Source organism: Terrapene carolina, unplaced genomic scaffold, assembly GCF_002925995.2.
Source record: "Terrapene carolina triunguis isolate 2854851 unplaced genomic scaffold, T_m_triunguis-2.0 Scaffold68, whole genome shotgun sequence".
Taxonomy (NCBI): domain Eukaryota; kingdom Metazoa; phylum Chordata; order Testudines; family Emydidae; genus Terrapene; species Terrapene triunguis.
The window spans coordinates 73,981,658-74,001,758 of record NW_020664419.1 but is presented as its reverse complement, the minus strand read 5'-3'; positions in this window follow the sequence as shown (position 1 = coordinate 74,001,758).

Here is a 20,101-nt window from a genome sequence, read left to right as displayed (position 1 = left end):
GTGTTTGTGCATATGCAGGAATGTCTGCCCTTAATGAAGCCTTCCACACCAGCTTTAAAACACTACTGAACATGGTTAACAACTTCCTGCACTCCCTCTAGAGTGATGCAATAACAACTACTTCTCTATGCTACTGCTTTGCCTGAGAACAAGTAGAAACAGCAATTGTAATTACAGCAATAAGTGCTTTTGGCTGAACACCATGAAATAAAGAAAAATAAATGGGGGTTACATAAAGATGGCAGCTCCCTGCTCCAAGCTTTACATGTTTGATCCCATCAATATCTTGTCCTGCAGGAGACATCCCCTCCAGATTCCCACAGGACTTTGGAATAACCAAAGAAGAGATTGTTACCATGGAATCCTTTTTTAGTTTTATATTAAGCCCAGTTTATACTGGGAAAGGACTTTGCGTTCAGTAAATGCTCTCTGGATACCCACATTTACATCACACCCTGAGTCACACAGGTAAAGCCAGTACATTACATGAGCAATTCAGGCATCATCAGTAAAGCTCATGGTTGCAGCATATTCCTCATTGGTGAGTCTTTGCGATTGGAGGCAGAAAAATCAAATCTTGCAGGAAAAATAGAGGACTGAAGTCAGCCTAAGAGTCCATCAATACAAGGCAACAGAAGTGAAGCACTAGGCCTTGGCATCAGAAAGTCCACCAGGAGTGAGGGTGCAATTTTTAAGCCTCTCATAACTCATCCTCTGTCAAGGATCTTGGAGCAAGCCATGGCAGTTACAAAGTGGATGGGGTCAGTTGGGGAAGGACCAAGAACAAACTGAGCAGGAGATGCAGCCACTGCTTGTGGCAGTCTTATAGAACCCTGGCTGAAATGTAAAGCTGCCTTTAGCAAGCATGAAATCCCAGCAGGAGGGCAGTGGAGTGGTTGCACAGCCCTCTGCCCTCTCCCGGGGGGTTAGTCATTTCCCTAGAGCAACTTTGTCTACAGGGGCTGGAATTTTTTTGTCTCCCCCTGTGCTTGTGGGCATGAATTTTGGGCAAAACCTAGTATTTGACTCCTAAAAGGTAGAAGTCTTCAGTTTACTTCTAAGAATATATGCCATTTTAAAGCTACACCTGAGTTTCATTATTCAGGATCGTAAATCATTTCAGTTCACCTTAAAAGAAATGCAAATGCTATGACAACATAATTTAATCCCTACAGATGATCAGTTTGAATCTGTACGGAACCTCAAGCAAGCAAGTAAGCCTTAGAATGATTATTTTCAAATAATCTACTCCTTTAAATTTGAAATAATTAGCTCAGTCAAGTAGAGAAATGGAAAATTCCCTACAAGGATCAATAAATAGACTCTCTGTAAGTAAGCACTGACTGATTTGATATTAAGAAGTTCTTTATTTCTTGAATTGCTGGAAAGCTGCCTAGCAGGGGCACTTTAGGATTTATAAAAATCAGATTATATTTAACACCTTATTATCCTTACTTTAAAGAGCTGCACCTACGGCTACATATAATCCTTCTTCAACTTTAACACCCTGCAACCTCTATCCCTCCCTCTCATAAAAGCAACTACCCAGACCTATTTATGATTAATTGGTGCAATTTTCATCAAAATGATGTATTAAAATTAAGCTCCTTTCAATCATTTTCAATCAAGAACAGGTTAGATTCAAAATGGTAAACTGTTCATAAATTACAAAATCGCCCTCTGCCTCTCATATCCATGTCAGAGATATTAAGATTCCATGGTATTAATTTTCCCTTGATTGTAAGAGAAACCAATTCTGATCCATCAACACACAGCTTCTGTACATATAAGACTCTGTAGAGATTAAACTTTGGCCTAAAGGGTAGTAGGGGGGAAAAAAGAACTGGATAAGAGTAATTTGTTTTATTAAAGTCCAGTGAACCTTGGAATGATCAAGATGCATGAAATGAAAAGGTCTGGGTAATCAGGGGAAAGCAAAAATAAAAAATCAGACATTATAGATGGAAAAGAATTATTAGGTCATTTAGTCCAGCCATCTGCCAGCACAAGATTGTTCCCTACAAAATATAATTTGTGCTTTGTACAGTCTAGTTTTAAATGACTCGAGCCAATGCATTTCCTCAACTTTGTTTTGGTGATTACTTCACACTAATCTCTCTCAGTGAGGAAATTCTCCTTTAGATTCAGCCTAAATTTCCCTTTGCTTATTTTCATCCCAGGATGCCAAATTATACCCCTTCCATCATTATAATCAGTTTCCTTTCATACTTCAAAGCAAATTTTCAAGTTGACCTTCAATTTTGTGCGTGACCACTTTTGACCAATTCTCTGACTCTGCCCTCAAAGGTGGAAAGAGTTTCTCAAGGAGGAATAGAATAAGTTGATGCCCAACTGTGCATTCTGCATGCACAAATGGCTGCTTGCATGAGCAAAAAGGTGTGTAGTGACTGCTGGATAACAAGACCGTCTACACTGAGGCCCTGTGTTTCCATGCTGGTTCAAGTCCTTCCATTTCTGCCCAGAGACAGTTGTCTTCTCTTGCATTGCCTAATCGAGCAATTGTTGTGCTGTGTGTGTTGACTGAGGCTGAGTATCTACTTCTAAACAAGATGTAAATTATTCTGTCTGCATTAAAAGGTGACTATAAGAGTTTTTATCTACAGTGCTGTGTTTAAACAGACCCTTTTTATTTATTTACTTACTTATTTCAAGACTTTTTTTTTTTTTTAAGGTTGTAATTTCATTTCTTCTTCCTTGCTGAAGGTAGAGACTAAGGTGCACTTTGCTGGCGCTGATGCAAAGCAGGCTGGGGAATGACAGGTTGTGTCCTGCCAGAGGCTAGGCTGGGGCTATGCTAACCTGGCATCTGTGAAACCATCTGGGGAAAGCATGGAGCAAGGGATTAAACTCCTGGGTCTGTGAGGAGCTGCTTGAGTTCAACATTCACAAGGGCAAAAATGTTTAGATGCGCTGAGTGGTATCAGGTTAGATATAATAACCAGAACAGTGGAAGCTGGTAGCATTCACAGCTTCTGTGACAGTAGCACCAGTGTTCTCCCCTTACTATCTCTTCTCCTCCAGAGCAGCAGTGTCCTCTGACTCTAATCCCCTCCTGTCATCCACTGGGAAGATCTCAGTTCCCACATATGAAAATCATTTGTTGAGGGGAAATGAGTAAGGGTTTTTTTTTGGGGGGGGGGGTTGCAAAGCTCTTGGTTCTCTTTGACACTGAGCCTTTTCGCCATTTAAATGAGAAAATATTAATTAAAATCTCATCATATCCATTGTTAAAAATAACAACAACCCTGAAACGTGCGTCCTTCAAAACCAAACACAAATAAAGTGCTTGCAGCTTCAGGAAACAGGTAACTTGAACTGCCACCACACTGTATCCGACTTCTTTCGATGAGGCTGATTTCAGAACAAAGCTGATGTAGCTGTGCCACTGTAGTGCTGTAGACACTTCATACATGGATGGAAGAGGTTTTCCCATCACTGTAGGTAATCCACTTCCCTGAGCAGTGGTAGTATTCCTCTGTCAACCTTGCAGTAGCTACATCGGGTGTTAGGTCAGCATAGCTCTGGCACTCAGAGGTGGGAATTCTTCAGACCCCAGGGACAGGGGCCAAGTGAGCCAGAAACATGCCAGGGGCAGAGAAGGGGCTCCTGCTCACTCGGCCCCTGACTCTGGCAGCGGGGGTGGCAGCGGGCCTCTCCCCACCCAGGCCTTGCTGCTCGGGACAGGTGCCAAGTGAGCCAGAGCCCCTCCCCCCGGCATGCTCAGCCTCTGTCCCCAGCAGCTGAGCCTGGGCAAGGAACGGGGCCATCGCTGCCTCCCAGAGAGGCCCTCTGAGGCAGAAGCGGCTCCGTGCCCAGCTGCCAGGGAGAGCAGCCAAACATGCCGGGGGAAGGTGCAGGGAGAGAAGGACAGAGCCCCTCTCGCTCCTCATCCCTGGTAGACCAATCTGGTGGGGCACTTGACCTATTCTCTCCCCTATGCATTGCCTTTGCAAGAATGCATTTGGCTTCCCCCTCCCTCCTCCTCTTTTGCCATCTAATAGTACCCTTCAGTGCCTCCTCCATCAGCTGTCTAGTTAGTGACATTTATTAGTGCACTAGCACAAATCAGTTGTGAATAAACACACTGCAAATGTCAATTATTTGACTTCTCTTCTGAGCTCTTTCCAACTTTGAATTCTCTTCAATTAACAGGATTTTGCTAGGAGGTGGGGAAAGAATCACACTTGAATTCACCAGTCACATTCCAAATTAGCAATGATTCCTGTTCGGTGAACTCTGGATGACATGCAGCTTGATAGAAAATAACTCACATTTCATACTAAAGAGATAGCTAATGCTTGTCGGAAAGTTTTGAAATGTTGTCAAAGAATGGATTTCTTATTTCCATTGTTTCCAATCAGTTCTACTAATAAATCATAAGGCCAGACCTTGCACGCACTTACACGAGAGAGTAACTTTGTCCGTGTGACGAAAGTTACTCACCTGCTCAAACATTTGTAGCATCAAACACTTAGATTCAAATCATCAATGCTTCTGGCCAAGATTTTAAAAAATGGGGAGCCTAAAGCTAAGTACCTAAATAAATTGCTGTTTATTCACGTGTACTGAGTTCCCAGGAAGCTACCTGGTACTGAGAACTTTTGAAAATCAGACTGCTTACTTAGGTGCCAAAATATGTATTAAGGAGCCTAACTTAAAATACCCATGGGAGGTTATTAAAGGCACAAATGAGAGTCAGGCAACCAACTCCCACTGGAAGTCACTGAGCGCTTGGGTGCCAAACTGCTCTTTGGGCCTTTGAAAATCCACACTCATGCTTTTTTTAAATCTTGGCCTCTTGTTCTAAGCATGCCTGTCATTCAGAGTCTACCAAATTAGAATGATTATATAGCTACATATCTGAAAATTAAAGTAAGCGGCAAAGTAACACATTGCTATAGCAACAAGTGCTAATGTCATGCATGCTATGAATCACTGAGGATGAAATTCTCACCTCACCCACATATTTGTTAAGGAGATTGTGTAGGACAAAGGACCCTGATGGGCAGTGAAAACACAAAAGGAAGGTTAATGGACAGGCCACCTTTCAGCAATCATGTGTTCCTAGATGAGAAATTTTGGGTTAAGGAGTTTTCCTGGTAAAAGTACAGGTGGCGGTGTTGATTAAAGGATAGGGAACAGTGTATTTAAGATGTGAGAGTCTAAAAGAGAGAGAGAGAGAGAGAGGTCCAAAACAGCTGGTGAGACAGGGGCGTGCCACTTTAACCAAGGTTTCTGCCAAAGGAAGTCTGGGTATAGTTGGTGATTATGCTTGCTCCAGGACACTGGACTTGTATACATTTTGTAAATAAAGAAATTGCCCTAGAAGATGCCTTAACTCTGCATCACCAAATTTTCTTCCCATGAAAGGCTGGCCTTTCAAGGCTCGAAAATCAGTTATCACTTGGCAAATGGGAAACAATAATACATGTCTTGCATGGCAGTTATTAAATACGGCTATAATGGTGTTCCCTGCCTGCATCTTTTTCCTCATCTCTTCCTACGCGTCTTCCCACTCACTCCTTGTACTCCAAATTTGTCTGACTTTGCCTGGTTTTATGATTTTTTTCAGTCTGTCTTGCATGCCTGGAGCATTCTCCCAATCGCCTCCCGTCCCGTCCCATTCCTCTTTCACAAGACCTCTGAAAACCCTGCTGTTCTGTAAAGCATTCCATCTATAAAGACTTTGGGTCGGATTCTCATTTGATGTAAATCAGCCTAGCACCACTGAAGTCAATAGAGGTAGACCCGATTTACTCCATCTGGTCCCTGGTGCCACACTGTGCTTGCTTGTGTACTATTGTAACTTCTTGTTTCAAGCTCATGCTCTTAGCCTGTAAGACCTCCTGGGCAGGGACTTGTTAACAGTATACTGTACAGCTCTGTGTACACTTGCACACCAGCTATATAAATAGTAATTGTTCATTTTCTTTCACCACTTCCTAAACCTACCCCCACAGGTCAGTGCTTTCTATAGAAAAAGTGGGAAAGATAAACTTTGGGCAAGTTACTGGAAAAACTAAAAGCACAGCCTGTCCCCACTCATGGGATTTAATAGCTGGAATAGTTGCTTATGATAACAGAGTTAATACTGTAAAAGTTAACAACACAGAGTCTAATGACTGAGATTGTTGTTTCTAACAACCAAGCTAGTGATACATGGAAACCTTTAGTATTCAACTTATCATTGTCTTTACCCACAATGTGCAAACACCAACATGTATTTTTTCTTTTCTTTTTCTTATTGATTTTAACCCATGCTAGTAAAGATATTTTAAAGTAAGGAGGAATGCAGCTCCCTCTCCTTGACTAAAAGCAATGGAAAAGTGCCCTCCCCTTCTCCCTCTCCAGGACCAGAGGAGCTGAGCTCCCCCTAATCTTGCCTCTTCACTGGATTGTGAAATGAGGATTTATTGAAAGAAACTGGTGGGCTTCTATTTCTCTTCAATTTGATGGGTCTTCAGCCTTCCCACCAGAAGGTGAAGAGGCATTAGCACCTGATGGGAGGAGAAGAATTTTGCAAGCTGGGGGATGCCCTATATGACTCCTTTATCCTACAGGAAATCTCTTGCAGTGTTGGCACCCCTTCCCCTCCAAGCAGGGAATGAAGGGATAGAAAGAAGAAGAGTCTGCCACTGGCTTCCTCTTTTCTAGTCAGATCCCAGGGGAAAGAATAATTCTGACACTCCATATTGCGGGGAAGGAGGGATTGGTGCAGGGGTGGGGAGTCTAGCTGGGTGAATATGTGATTTTTTTGGTTTGCTGGCAGTTCCAAAAAATTATGGGGAAAAAATCAATTCAGGTCAAACCAAAAACAAAAATTCCAAAAACTTTTGGTGAATCAAAAAAGTTGGCAAAAATTCAGTTTCGGGTTGAACAAAATCAGGCTAGAGAGTATTCGCTGTTTCTGGCCCAATGACTATTCAAGTATTTTATACAAAGTAGAACAGCTTCAACAGGAGAGACTGAGACACACCCAAACCCAGACTATTCTAGTGCCAGGTGGTTAGGGCACTCACTTGTCAAGCGGGAGACCCAAGTTCCTAGGCCAATGACTATTTAATTATTTACACACAGGGGAACATCTTCAAGAGGAGAGAATGAGGGAGCCCTGACCCAGAATACCCCATAGCCCAGTAGCTGGGGCACTCTCCTAGAGTGTGAGAGGTCGAAGCACAGATCCCCACTCCACATCAGTCAGAGGGTGGGAACTCAACCCAGGTCTTCTACATCAAAGGTGAGTGCCATAAACACAGCACTGAAGGATATAAATGGAGCCTCCTCCTCCTGCCATTTTGGAATGGTGCCTAAATCTCCTTGGAATCCAGCCTCCCCACCTTTTATTTATTTATTTGGCAAAACTATTAAGCAGATTCATGTCAGAGTGGGTGAACATACACACATTTTTGTTTGACTGGCTAGGAATCTGCTTGGGACCTGGACTCCTTTCAGATACATTTATTCCCTTGTCCCTTTTCACTTCCTCATGTTACGTCCCATCACACAAGATGATGAAGTGTCACTTCACCCCACATGACATCAACACTGACAACAAACAATCATCAGAATTGGCGAGCTCCCCCCAATCTACTTTAACCATTTAGTCAACCTTTTTAAATTACAGAGTGCATATAAGGCACACACATAACACAATATCATCAAGTCCAGTCCCCTGCAGTCACAAGCAACCCCTTCATATTTTGTCCTGTTACACACATAGAATAATAGAATCCTAGGACTGGAAGGGATCTCTAGAGATCATCTAGTCCAGTCCCCGGCACTCATGGCAGGACTAAGTATTATCTAGTCCATCCCTGACAGGTGTTTCTCTAACCTGCTCTTAAAAATCTCCAATAGTGGAGATTCCACAATCTCCCTAGGCAATTTATTCCAGTGCTTAACCACTCTGACAGTTAGGAAGTTTTTCCTAATGTCCAACCTATACCTCCCTTGCTGCAATTTAAGCCCATTGCTTCTTGTCCTATCCTCACCGATTAAGAAGAACAATTTTTCTCCCTCTTCCTTGTAACAACCTTTTATGTACTTGAAAACTGTTATCATGTCCCCCCTCGGGCTTCTCTTCTCCAGAATAAACAAACCCAGTCTTTTCAATCTTCCCTCATAGGTCATGTTTTCTAGACCTTTAATAATTTTTGTTGCTCTTCTCTGGACTTTCTCCAATTTGTCCACATCTTCCCTGAAATGTGGTGCTCAGAACTGGACATAATACTCCAGCTGAGGCTTAATCAGCATGGAATAGAGCGGAAGAATAACTTCTTATGTCTGGCTTACAACACTCATGCTAATACATTCCAGAATAATGTTTGCTTTTTTTGCTACAGTGTTACACTGTTGACTCATATTTAGCTTGTGGTCCACTATGACCGCCCAGATCCCTTTCCGCTGTACTCCTTCCTAGGCAATCATTTCCCATTTTGTATGTGTGCAGCTGATTGTTCTTTACTAAGTGGAGTACTTTGGATGTGTCCTTATTGAATTTCATCCTATTTACTTCAGACCATTTCTCCAGTTTGTCCAGATCATTTTGAATTATAATCCTATACTCTAAAGCACTTGCAACCCCTCCCAGCTTGGTATCGTCCACAAACTTTATAAGTGTACTCTCTATGCCATTATCTAACTCATTGATGAAGATATTGAACAGAACCAAACTCAGAACTAATCCCTGAGGGACTCCAATCGTTATGCCCTTCCAGCACGACTGTGAACCACTGAAAACTACTCTCTGGGAATGGTTTTCCAACAGTTCTGCAGCCACCTTATAGTAGCTCCATCTAGGTTGCATTTCCCTAGTTTATTTATGAGCACATCATGCGAGACAGTATCAAAAGCTTTATTAAGTCACGATATACCATGTCTACCACTTTCCCCCATCCACAAGGCTTGTTACCCTGTCAAAGAAAGCGATCAGGTTGATTTGACATGATTTGTTCTTGACAAATCCATGCTGTTACTTATGACCTTATTATCTTCTAGATGTTGCAAATTGATTGCTTAATTATTTGCTCCATTATCTTTCCGGGTACAGAAGTTAAGCTGACTGGTCTGTAATTCCCCAGGTTGTCCTTATTTCCATTTTTATAGATTGGCACTATATTTGCCCTCTTCCAGTGTTCTGGAATCTCTCCCATCTTCCATGGCTTTTCAAAGATAATTGCCAATGACTCAGATATCTCCTCAGTCAGCTTCTTGAGTATTCTAGGATGCATTTCATCAGGCCCTGGTGACTTGAAGACATCTAATTTGTCTATGTAATTTTTAACTTGTTCTTTCCCTATTTTAGCATCTGATCCTACCTCATTTTTACTGGCATTCACTATGTTAGACGTCCAATCACCACCAAACTTCTTGGTGAAAACCAAAACAAAGAAGTTATTAAGCGCCTTTGCCATTTCCACATTTTCTGGTATTGATTTTCCCTGCTCATTGAGTAGCAGGCCTACCCTGTCCTTGGTCTTCCTCTTGCTTCTAATGTATTTGTAGAATGTTTCCTTGTTACCCTTTATTTCTCTAGCTAATTTAATCTCGTGTTGTCCCTTGGCCTTTCCAATTTTATTCCTACTTACTTGTGTTATTTGTTTATATTCATCATTTGTAATTTGACCTAGTTTCCACTTTTTGTAGGACTCTTCTTTTATTTTTAGATCTCTGAAGATCTCCTGGTTAAGCCAGGGTGGTCTCTTGCCATACTTTCTATCTTTCCTATGCAGTGGGATTGTTTGTTCTTATGCCCTTAATAATGTCTCTTTGAAAAACTGCCAATTGTCTTCAATTGTTTTTCCTTAGACTTGCTTCCCATGGGATCTTACCTACCAACTCCTGGAGTTTGCTAAAGTCTGCCTTCTTGAAATCCATTGTCTTTATTTTGCTCTTCTCCCTCCTACCATTCCTTAGAATCATGAACTCTACCATTTTATGATCACTTTCACCCAATTCCACTTTCAAATTTTCAAACAGTTCCTCCCTATTTGTCAAAATCACATCTAGAACAGCCTCTCCCCTAGTAGCTTTCTCCACCTTCTGAAATAAAAAATTGTCTCCAATACATTCCAAGAACTTTTTGGATAATCTGTGCCCTGCTGTGTTATTTTCCCGAGATGTCTGGGTAGTTGAAGTCCCCCATCACCACCAAGTCCTGTGCTTTGGATGATTTTGGTAAAAAAAAAAGCCTGATTTACCTCTTCTTCCTGGTTAGGTGGTCTGTAGTAGACTCCTACCATGACATCATCCTTGTTTTTTATCCCTTTTATCCTTACCCAGAGACTTCAACAAGTCTGTCTCCTATTTCCATCTCAACCTCAGTCCAAGTGTACACATTTTTAATATATAAGGCAACACCTCCTCCCTTTTTTTTCTGCCTATCCTTCCCGAACAATCTGTACCCTTCTAAACCAATATTCCTGTCAATGCATCTTATCCCACCAAGTCTCTGTGATGCCAGCTATGCCATAGTTGTGTTTATTTACTAGCATTTTGAGTTCTTCCTCCTTATTCCCCGTACTTCTTGCATTAGTATACGGACATCTAAGATACTGATTTGATTTCTACCCCCGCCCCCTCCAGTTCTATCTTGTCCCTTCCTTATCCCTGCTATAGCAGCCCATGCTCTTCCCAAATTCCGACCCTTCTCTCACGTGTAAGTGTTTGCAGCATTGGGGCCACTGAGGTACAGATGGTTCCTGCCCTCAAAGGTGTTCAGCTCAGACAGAATGAGAATATTCTGGTCTGTCATTTACTTTGTAGACAAGACAGTCATAACAAGCACGATCATCCATTTCCATATTCCAGGCTTTTATAACAGAGCCACAGGTGCCTTTTTTCATCTCCTTATAATTAATCTTTCAGCATAGCAGAAGGCAACTGCATCCCATTTCTTAAATGTTTTTGTGCCACAACTTACTGAAAAGTCATTCACCAAATGTAACTGAGCTATAAATGGTCACCTATAGTTCTGTATTTTTCTATTAAATCCATAATCTTATTAACTTTTGGACACAACCAAACGACATGGGCCTACTTGCCATAAGTCCACTGTGTATCATTATCTGTTTTAAACAGATATGAAAAGTGCAGCAGAAGCAGGAAGAATTTTAATACTGCAGCTTAAATTTAATCTCCCCGATGGTCTGTTTGTCAAATCTAATGTCAGGTGTTAGTTGGTCATAAACACACACATAGCTCATTTTTCCATCTTGCTTGGAGGAAATTAACAGTGAATAAAGGATAAAGATACTTCCATTGGTAATTAATCCAATGTCAGTACTAAGGGGGAAATCCTTGCCCCGTTCAAATCAATGAAGCCAGGATGTCACTGTAAAAATTCAATTGTGCCTTAAAGGCACCACCCTGCAATGGGGGTGCTACAGAATGCCACCTCACCATGCAGGGGGAGCACACCCACTAATGCAGTCATTTGTGGGGTGCAACAGACTCCCCACGGTGTGTCAGTCCCTCTCTCCAGACCACAGTGGAGGGGTCAGAGACATGGCTCTATCCTTATGACACCTTTGGGACACTTCGTTCCTTGTCTTCCTATTTTTTGTCTTTATTGTTGTTGTGATTCTTGGTCTTTGTTTGTTCAGTTACATGAGTGAGCAAGGCAAGCAAGGTTTGGTGCTTTACTGGTACATACAAATAACCAAGAAATGTAGCTTAGGCCTTTCCTACATTCCCTCTTAGCAAACTTTCCTTTTGCTTTACTGTAACCATTCTGTCCGGTGTTGTCAGGTGCAAAAAGAGCAGCGTTCAGTTATGTCCGGGTTCCCTCTGGGGTACCTGGCATTGGCCACTGTCGGTAGACAGGATACTGGGCTGGATGGACCTTTGGTCTGACCCAGTATGGCCATTCTTATGTTCTCATGAGGAAAAACAGGACACAGAAATAAACTTGTGAAAGCCTATAATAATTAATATCCATATGTATCTATTAAGTAAGAGTCCCATCACTCCAGAGTATCTTGACAATAGACTTAAACTCAGTCCTCCACTTGCAGTAGTGAGCATTGAACCAAACAATGTGTTCCTGCAATAAACTTTAAACTGGACCTCAAGAAGGTTATTCTTGATGTTTAATTTTTGTAAGTGGGCTTTTAAAATCTAACAGAAGCCTAAATTCCAGATGTATTTTCTTTCTTTTTTAATAAAATTTATCCTTTTTAAGAACAGGATTGGATTTTGGTGTCATAGAATATCAGGGTTGGAAGGGACCTCAGGAGGTCACCTAGTCTAACCTACTGCTCAAAGCAGGACCAATCCCAAGACAGATATTTGTCCTAGATCCCTAAATGACCCCCTCAAGGATTGAACTCACAACCTTGTATTTAATAGGACAATGCTCAAACCACTGAGCTATCCCTCCCCCCAAGAGGTTTGTGCATATGTTATTTGATTAGCTGGTAGCAACAGCTAATTTCCTTTGTTTTCTTTCTCAGCTCTTCCCCGGAGTGGGTTGAAAGGGTTTGAGGGTACCCCACAGGGAGGAATTCCCAAGTGCACCTTCCTGGGTCTCGAGGGGTTTTTTGCACTTGGGTGGTGGCAGCATCTACACAGCCAAAGTCAGAGAAAAACTGTAACCTTGGAAGTTTAATACAAGCCTGGAGTGGCAAGTATTATTTTTTAGAGTCCTTGCAGGCCCCCACCTTCTGCACTCGAAGTGCCAGAGTGGGGAATCAGCCTTGACAAAAATATTCAGTATTTAAATGTTATGTTTATTTTTTCACAGGTGAAATTAGGGAAGTTTGAATAGGAAAAATCCATCTATAGAAATTTTAGATGAACCCAGATTGTTCAGATTACACCAGTTTCAAAAAAGAGGAATAATTTGTGTTAGACCATCATGAGTTTCCCCCAATCTTCTCCCCTGTCTCGAACTTTAAAGCCCTTCTTATCAATTGTGCCAGCCTTGATCCCAGAAGATTAATATCCCAGGTTCTCAAATGAAGTCATACAGATAGACCTTGAACATGTGAGCATGTCAGCCAAGCATCCTCAATGTGCTGGATCTGCCCATCCAATGTCCCATCTCCAGCCATGACCCTCCCTGATTCACAGGAATTATCTCCTTCCCCCACCCAACCCAGAATATTGGGGGGGGGGAGGGGAATCCCTTCCTGACCACAGCAGGTGCCTGGCTGAAACCCTAAAGCATAATAATAGAATCATAGAATATTAGGGTTGGAAGAGACCTCAGGAGGTCATCTAGTCCAATCCCCTGCTCAAAACAGGATCAACTAAATCAAGCTTTTAGGAACATAAGGCATAAAAGAAGGAATGAGCCCCAGGGCTGCTGATCCCTTTCCCCTACCATCACAAACAACCCCATCCTACAGATCCACTCATCAATTTGCAATTAATCTTGAAAAAAAATGACCTAATTTATTCAATTTATGGAGCTCCTGGATCCTTTAGTATGCAGAGGGGCACAGAGTCAGCCAGTGCACCCAGGAAATGGTCATCGGGACCGGCCACAGAAAGTAGAGGGTCATGGCACCATGGAGAAGCATCCCTGGGCACCCCAGTTGCAGTTTAAAGCTGGTTGGCCCCATTCACAAAGGGGCTTAGGTGTTCCAACACTGAGCATTATGGTGCCTAGCTTTTAGGTGCCTACAAAACCACAGGAACACCACTGCAATCTATAAAGCATGAGTTAGGCGTGTAGCCACCCTATACAATGAAAGGGGAGAGACAGATGCCTTACATTGTGATCCACAAAGCCAGCATGCTAGGTGGGGAATTGCCTAAACTAGCCAATGGGAGATGGAGACGGGGCATGTGCTAAGCCGCACTCCTCTCTTAGAGACAGGAACCTAAGTCCAGGCTGCAGGGAGGCACCTAGCTCTGCTAATGATCCTAGCAGAACCAGCTGCCTAGAGTTAAGTGGTTTAGATGCATGTTTATTGCAGGAATGCACCTGTCTTACTCCATTCTAAACAGCTGGAGAAGGAGGTGTTGGTGCCCACCGTATAACTTTTAACCCAGTACTGAGAGCACTCACCTGGGATGTGGAAGGCCCAGGTTCCATGATAGTCATTCTTACTGCCTCTGGCCCAATAGGTATTTAAATATTTATCCACAGTGGAACAGTCATTGGGCCAAAAAGAGAGGGAAGGAAAATAAGAGAGTGAAAATGCCAACACTTCTTTGGTGGGGTTAAAGCATCGAGTAGCAGAGTTGAGTATATTCATTCAGACCTGATCCTAAACCAATAGCTGAAGCAAAAGGCAGGAGTATAATGAAAAGTAATTTGTTACAAGCTGTAAAACCTATTAAAACAGGAGAAAAAACTGAATTAATTTCCTCAATGAGTTTGGCAAAGGAATAATGTTTAAACTGCACCAGTGGGTGATGATCAGAACCATCTGCTTCTTTCTCCCTCACACTGAGACTGTTGATTATGTCTTTGCACCAAATCTGAGCCACATTCTTTGATAAGACTCATAGTAAAAAACTGTGTTTAATAATGTTAAGTTAATGTGAGAAAAGCAATGCAATTCAAAGCTAGTGCTTCCATTATCTCGCGGTTAACAAATACCCAATTGCAGAAACTGCTTGCTTTTGTGCAGAATATCATATCAGGTGCTTCATCGAAATTAAAACCTTTAGTCATGCTAAACACACGTATATACAGAATTTCCAATCATTTGTATAGACATTTTCCTGCTGCCACATCACCCTGAGCTGCAATCTCATCAAATCTTTATCAGAGATTGGTGAGATTGCCAATAAACAAACAAACCCCATCATTGTTTTAATGATTCACTAGGCATCACTCTTACCTCTGTGTAAGTACTTAGCCTCCTACTAGGTCACACTCTGCTGCTACAAATGCCATCTTTCAGATGAGATATAAAACTGTAGTCCTGACCACTTGTAGTCATTAAAGATCCCATGGTACTTTTTCTATGAATAGGGGTGTTGATAACTCTAGTGGCAAATTTCCAGTCTGGGTAATTACATTCTGCTTACCTAAATGTTTACCTGTAGTTTAAATCAGATATTAAAACTGGTGTGTGGTGTTGGTCCGCACAGTTAAACAGCTGCACTGTTCTACCCCAGAAGGAGCTTGTTGTCAGTGGTTAAAGAATACCTATATAGTGACTGCTAGTCACTTTATAAAGCACTTTGAGATTTTTATGCAGGGAATATGCTATAGACTGTAAATGTAAGATCATTATCATAAGCATTGCATAGTGTCGTGGAAAAAGCCACCCAGGCAGTAATTTGATCAGAGACTCAAACCTGAGGCCCGTTTATTGTACACACACCAACGCGTTGGGGGGTAGCAGATTGGATACTGTGCCCCCGATACAAAGCATCACTCAGTATATAAAGCTTAAAACCGCAAATACATCACACACTTAAGTAATAATTGCCCTTATTTGGAATTAACACACGACAAGGGTTAGGGTCTTCTTGGGTCTTTTTGGTACTTTCCAGTGTTTAGCAACCATACCTTTTATGGGGTACCATTACACCATGCTTGTCACGGGGTACAATGATCTCAAGGGGTAGTTACACAACTGGTCTAGGGGAGGGCATGGGTTACAGATATACATGTTCATGCTTATTGGTTAGTTATAAATGCTTTATACTTATTGGTTACAATATTATCTTATTCAAGCAGTTATTATATTTCAACAGCCTTTAGGCAACACACATTGCAAATAGTTCCTGCTTCTGGGGCTTTTCACTGTTTCCCCCCCTTCCCCCCCCCCCCCTTAGTCATGGGACGCAGCCAGTTTGGTTTAGGCTTTGGGCCTGATAGCAACAAGATAGGCCCAGGCCCACAAACCAAGGTTTAGGCAATTGGGGGGGGGGGGTGTCTTTTCCTCCACAATAGGAAACTTCAGGAAGAATATGTGCACATTCCAGCATCTGGGAATGACTAAGGTCAGAATATCAGCTCTCATTTTTGTGTCCTAAGACAAATGCACATTTCCTTGTATGCAGTAGCGTACCTCAACATGTAGTAGGTTACATGTAGATTTCAGGATTGAAAGAAAGGAGAGTTGTATTAGATTTATACAAAGAACAGTTTTAGCTTATTTCCTTATTTAAGCATAGAACATGCTCTATTCTTTTGATGGGAAAAGAACTGGCTGATGACAACAGTCTGCATACTAATTAAGGTAAGGCTCTAAGACAGCTGTTGTGAGAAGCCAGATGGGTATGTGTAGGAAAGTCTTCAAAGAAAATGGCTGCATTATTAACTATCATTATGTATTTATAATGGGGTAGTGCCCCCTGGCTCCAATGAAGATGAAGGCCCTGCTGTGCAAGGTGATGTATAAATATAGTAGGATGCATTCCCTGTCACAAAGAGCATACAGTCTATAAAGACAAGAAACAGAGAAAGGTGGCAGAAAGTAAAAGATCAGGGATGGATGCACATGTAGTTAGTCAATCCCTTCTCTTATTTGTTCATTCATATTTATGTTCAGACTTCAGACACATGCCAGACATGTCCACTAAAAAAATGGAAAGACCTGCAATGCAATCTAATTTACCTACTGTAATTTTAATAGGGGTGCATAGTGCCTTGGGCCAGCGAGCCAGTCCCTTGCCTTTCTGCCTGTTTTAATGTCTCTCACATTTCTCTCACTACCAAAGGATCTTCCTGTTTTTTTAAAGAATTCTCATTGGTATTTATCACACCAACAGTGTGGCAAAAATCTAGCCATTCTTTTCTGCCCTCCTTGGATACAGCAAATGCAGGGATACCTTTAGGTTTTACCCCATTGGGACTGATTAAAGTAGGTTGTAACAGGAGAGATTACTCACTGCACCAGTTGGGCAGAAGAGGGAAGCTGGGTTCCACCTTTTACTTTAACACCCATGCTTAGGGATTCCCATTGGCAATACAGTCTACTCTAGATGTCATTCAGATTCCATTTCTGAATGACAGTATGGCCAGTAACATAGGCAGCGAGTTATATGGGTCTGTGGTGCCCGTGCTCCACCAATATCTAGGAATGTGGGCCCGGCTCCACCAATGTTTGGGCTTACTGCGCTTTGGGGGGCCCCATCCCACCCCTGCTCCACCCCCTCCCCACACCCATTCCAACCCTTCCCCCAAGCCCCTGGCCTGCCTCTTTTGCCCCCTCCCCCGAGCAACGCTGTAGCTGGCAGGACGGAGCGGGGCGGGCTGGGTCGGGTCTGGGTCGCTTGCTGCTGCCAGTGCCAGGCCCCCCATTAACCCCCCAGGTTGCCCTGGACCCAGCAACCCCCATGGCCAGTAATAACTGCAAATGCCATACAGGAGCAGTATTTCTCAGACCTGCTACTACAGGAAGAGAAGTTCGGAAGAAGCAGGCTATTTGCATTCTAGACTACACAGATAGATCTGTAAGCGAAATACATCCACTCATAAGTCTTCCTCAAGTCTCAAGATGTGGGAAGGAGGCAGCCAGCCAGTCCTGTGAAGATTTTGAGGAAAGGTAGGATTTGCAGGACATTTGGTTCCACCCAAGAAGACAGTGACAAGTAAGATGGGGAGAAAGGTCCTGTAGAGGGATAGATTCTGCTTTAGTGTGGGCACCACCATATGGTGTGGTATCTGGGGAGAACGTGTGGCCTAGTCCAGTCTGGGACGACCAGGCCAACTTGCCTCTGGGGAGAGCTTCACTTTCATAATGAAACTGAAAAACAGGCAATTTTCATTATGAAAGTTTTGCACGGCTATAACAATTAATAGAGCAGTTAATGGATTTAGGCTGCCACTAAATCCTGAGTTAATTATTCCGATAACATATTTATTGCAGGCCATCTATTTACACGTTGTCCATTGTTTTAAACATAGTCTGTTAAAGGGTTCAATATTTGCTTTAACAAGTTTGAATTTTTCCACGTTAATTTAGTCTGTATTGTAGATGATCTTTCTAAGTATCCCTGTTAATTTGATATTCCAATAAAGTTCTGGGATTAGAGAATGTGAAAATAATCCCAGACTTCTATGGACACAATTTGTTTTCTCCCTTGCCTTAATTCATTATGTTTTAAGAAAAATAAAAGATTTGGTTTTGTATAAAATTATTCAAATTGTTATTTTTGTTTTTAAAAATTTGAAATATACACTGCTCTTAATGCGTGAATTGGACAAGGAAAATGTGTTCTTAAAATTGGACCCCTTCATTGTGATCTATGAAAGTTGGTCAAAATATATAATTATTACAGTAATTCTATCTGTCTTTGTTAAGAATCATTAACAACTCAGAGCCTATTGAAGTCAGTTGCAAAACTCCAATTAACTGCAGTGGGAACTGGAAAAGGCCCTCAGAGTAAGATTTTAAAAAGTGATTGGTGTTCTTAGATGCCTGACCTGAGATATCTTAAAAAGGTCTGATTTTCAGAAAGTGATGAAAACCCACTCTTAAAATCAAGGCTTCAGTTGAGCACCCAACATTTGGAGCACCTGGTATCACCAATCACTTTTTAAAATCTTGGCCTTGGTCTTTCATTCTGTCACCATTGTCCTCTGATCAATACAGCTGAATATTAAATTATTAGTTATTTCATCATGTACAGGTAATTGTATAGCTCTTAAATAAACAGAGTTCAGAAGTTTGTTATGCTTTGCTAATGAAGCTAAGTCTCTTCCATTTTCTATTTCAGTATGCTATGAACAAGATGTTGTGGCTAAACTAAAGAACAAATCTCAATAATTTGTACAATATTATCTATCTCATATTGTAGTTGCAGTTTAACCCTTGTTTGAAAATGCATAGCTTTCTGCCAGAAGGGACAATTCACTTACACAATGGGTGTATCCATGTCAAAGTAATCTCATTAAAATTTCACAGATCAATGCTGTAACCCCTGGTAGAAGAAGAATGGAATACATATATCATCAAATTAGACAACAGACCACTGCCTCAGTCACAAAGAACAGATGATTTCACGTACTGGTTTTTCTCATGATGTTGAGTAACATGAATACAAAAGCATAGGGTGCTACCCTACTATATTTCACCCCAGAAAGCAATTGTGATATTTACATAATCTCAGAGCATGAGCAAAAACATCTCAGGAGAACAGGATATGGAACATTTAATCATAATCCAATTCAGCGGTATCACACTCTCTGCCTGATGGGGCTGTCAATAGATTGACACTGTTGAAAGTGAGATGGGAGGTTGAGTTGTGGTCAGTAATTGATGGTGAATACCCCCCTGTAGTATTGTTTTAGGACCTGATGCTGGTAGGTGTTGAGTAACTCCTGAGAGAGGTTCTAGGTATGCTCAACTCATATTCCATGGACCAGATCCTGCACCCACTAAAATCAATGGTAAAGCTCCCAGTGACTTCAGTGGTGCCACATCAGGCCTAATATATTAAGAATTTTTTACATATAGTTTCTGGGTCAATTCCTGGGAGTGTTCAGTTCCCAACAAAGTCAATTCCCATTCATTTTAAGACACTAATCGTCTGTTAAACAGAGGGTTTATCCTAAGTATCTTTCACGGGATGAAACATGTAAGAATTTGTTTACATTTCCATCAGTTTTAATTTTAGATTTGGGATAGAAATTAGTGAATGAAGCATAGCAAATAATCTATTTGATAAAATTAGGCTTATTCTGCAGAACGTCTTCAAGCACAGTGAAATTAACAAATTATATGTTAAGTATCAGAGGGATAGCCGTGTTAGTCTGAATCTGTAAAAAGCAACAGAGGGTCCTGTGGCACCTTTAAGACTAACAGAAGTATTGGGAGCATAAGCTTTCGTGGGTAAGAACCTCACTTCTTCAGATGCAAGTAATGGAAATCTCCAGAGGCAGGTATAAATCAGTATGGAGATAACGAGGTTAGTTCAGTCAGGGAGGGTGAGGTGCTCTGCTAGCAGTTGAGGTGTGAACACCAAGGGAGGAGAAACTGCTTCTGTAGTTGGATAGCCATTCAGTCTTTGTTTAATCCTGATCTGATGGTGTCAAATTTGCAAATGAACTGGAGCTCAGCAGTTTCTCTTTGGAGTCTGGTCCTGAAGTTTTTTTGCTGTAAGATGGCTACCTTTACATCTGCTATTGTGTGGCCAGGGAGGTTGAAGTGTTCTCCTACAGGTTTTT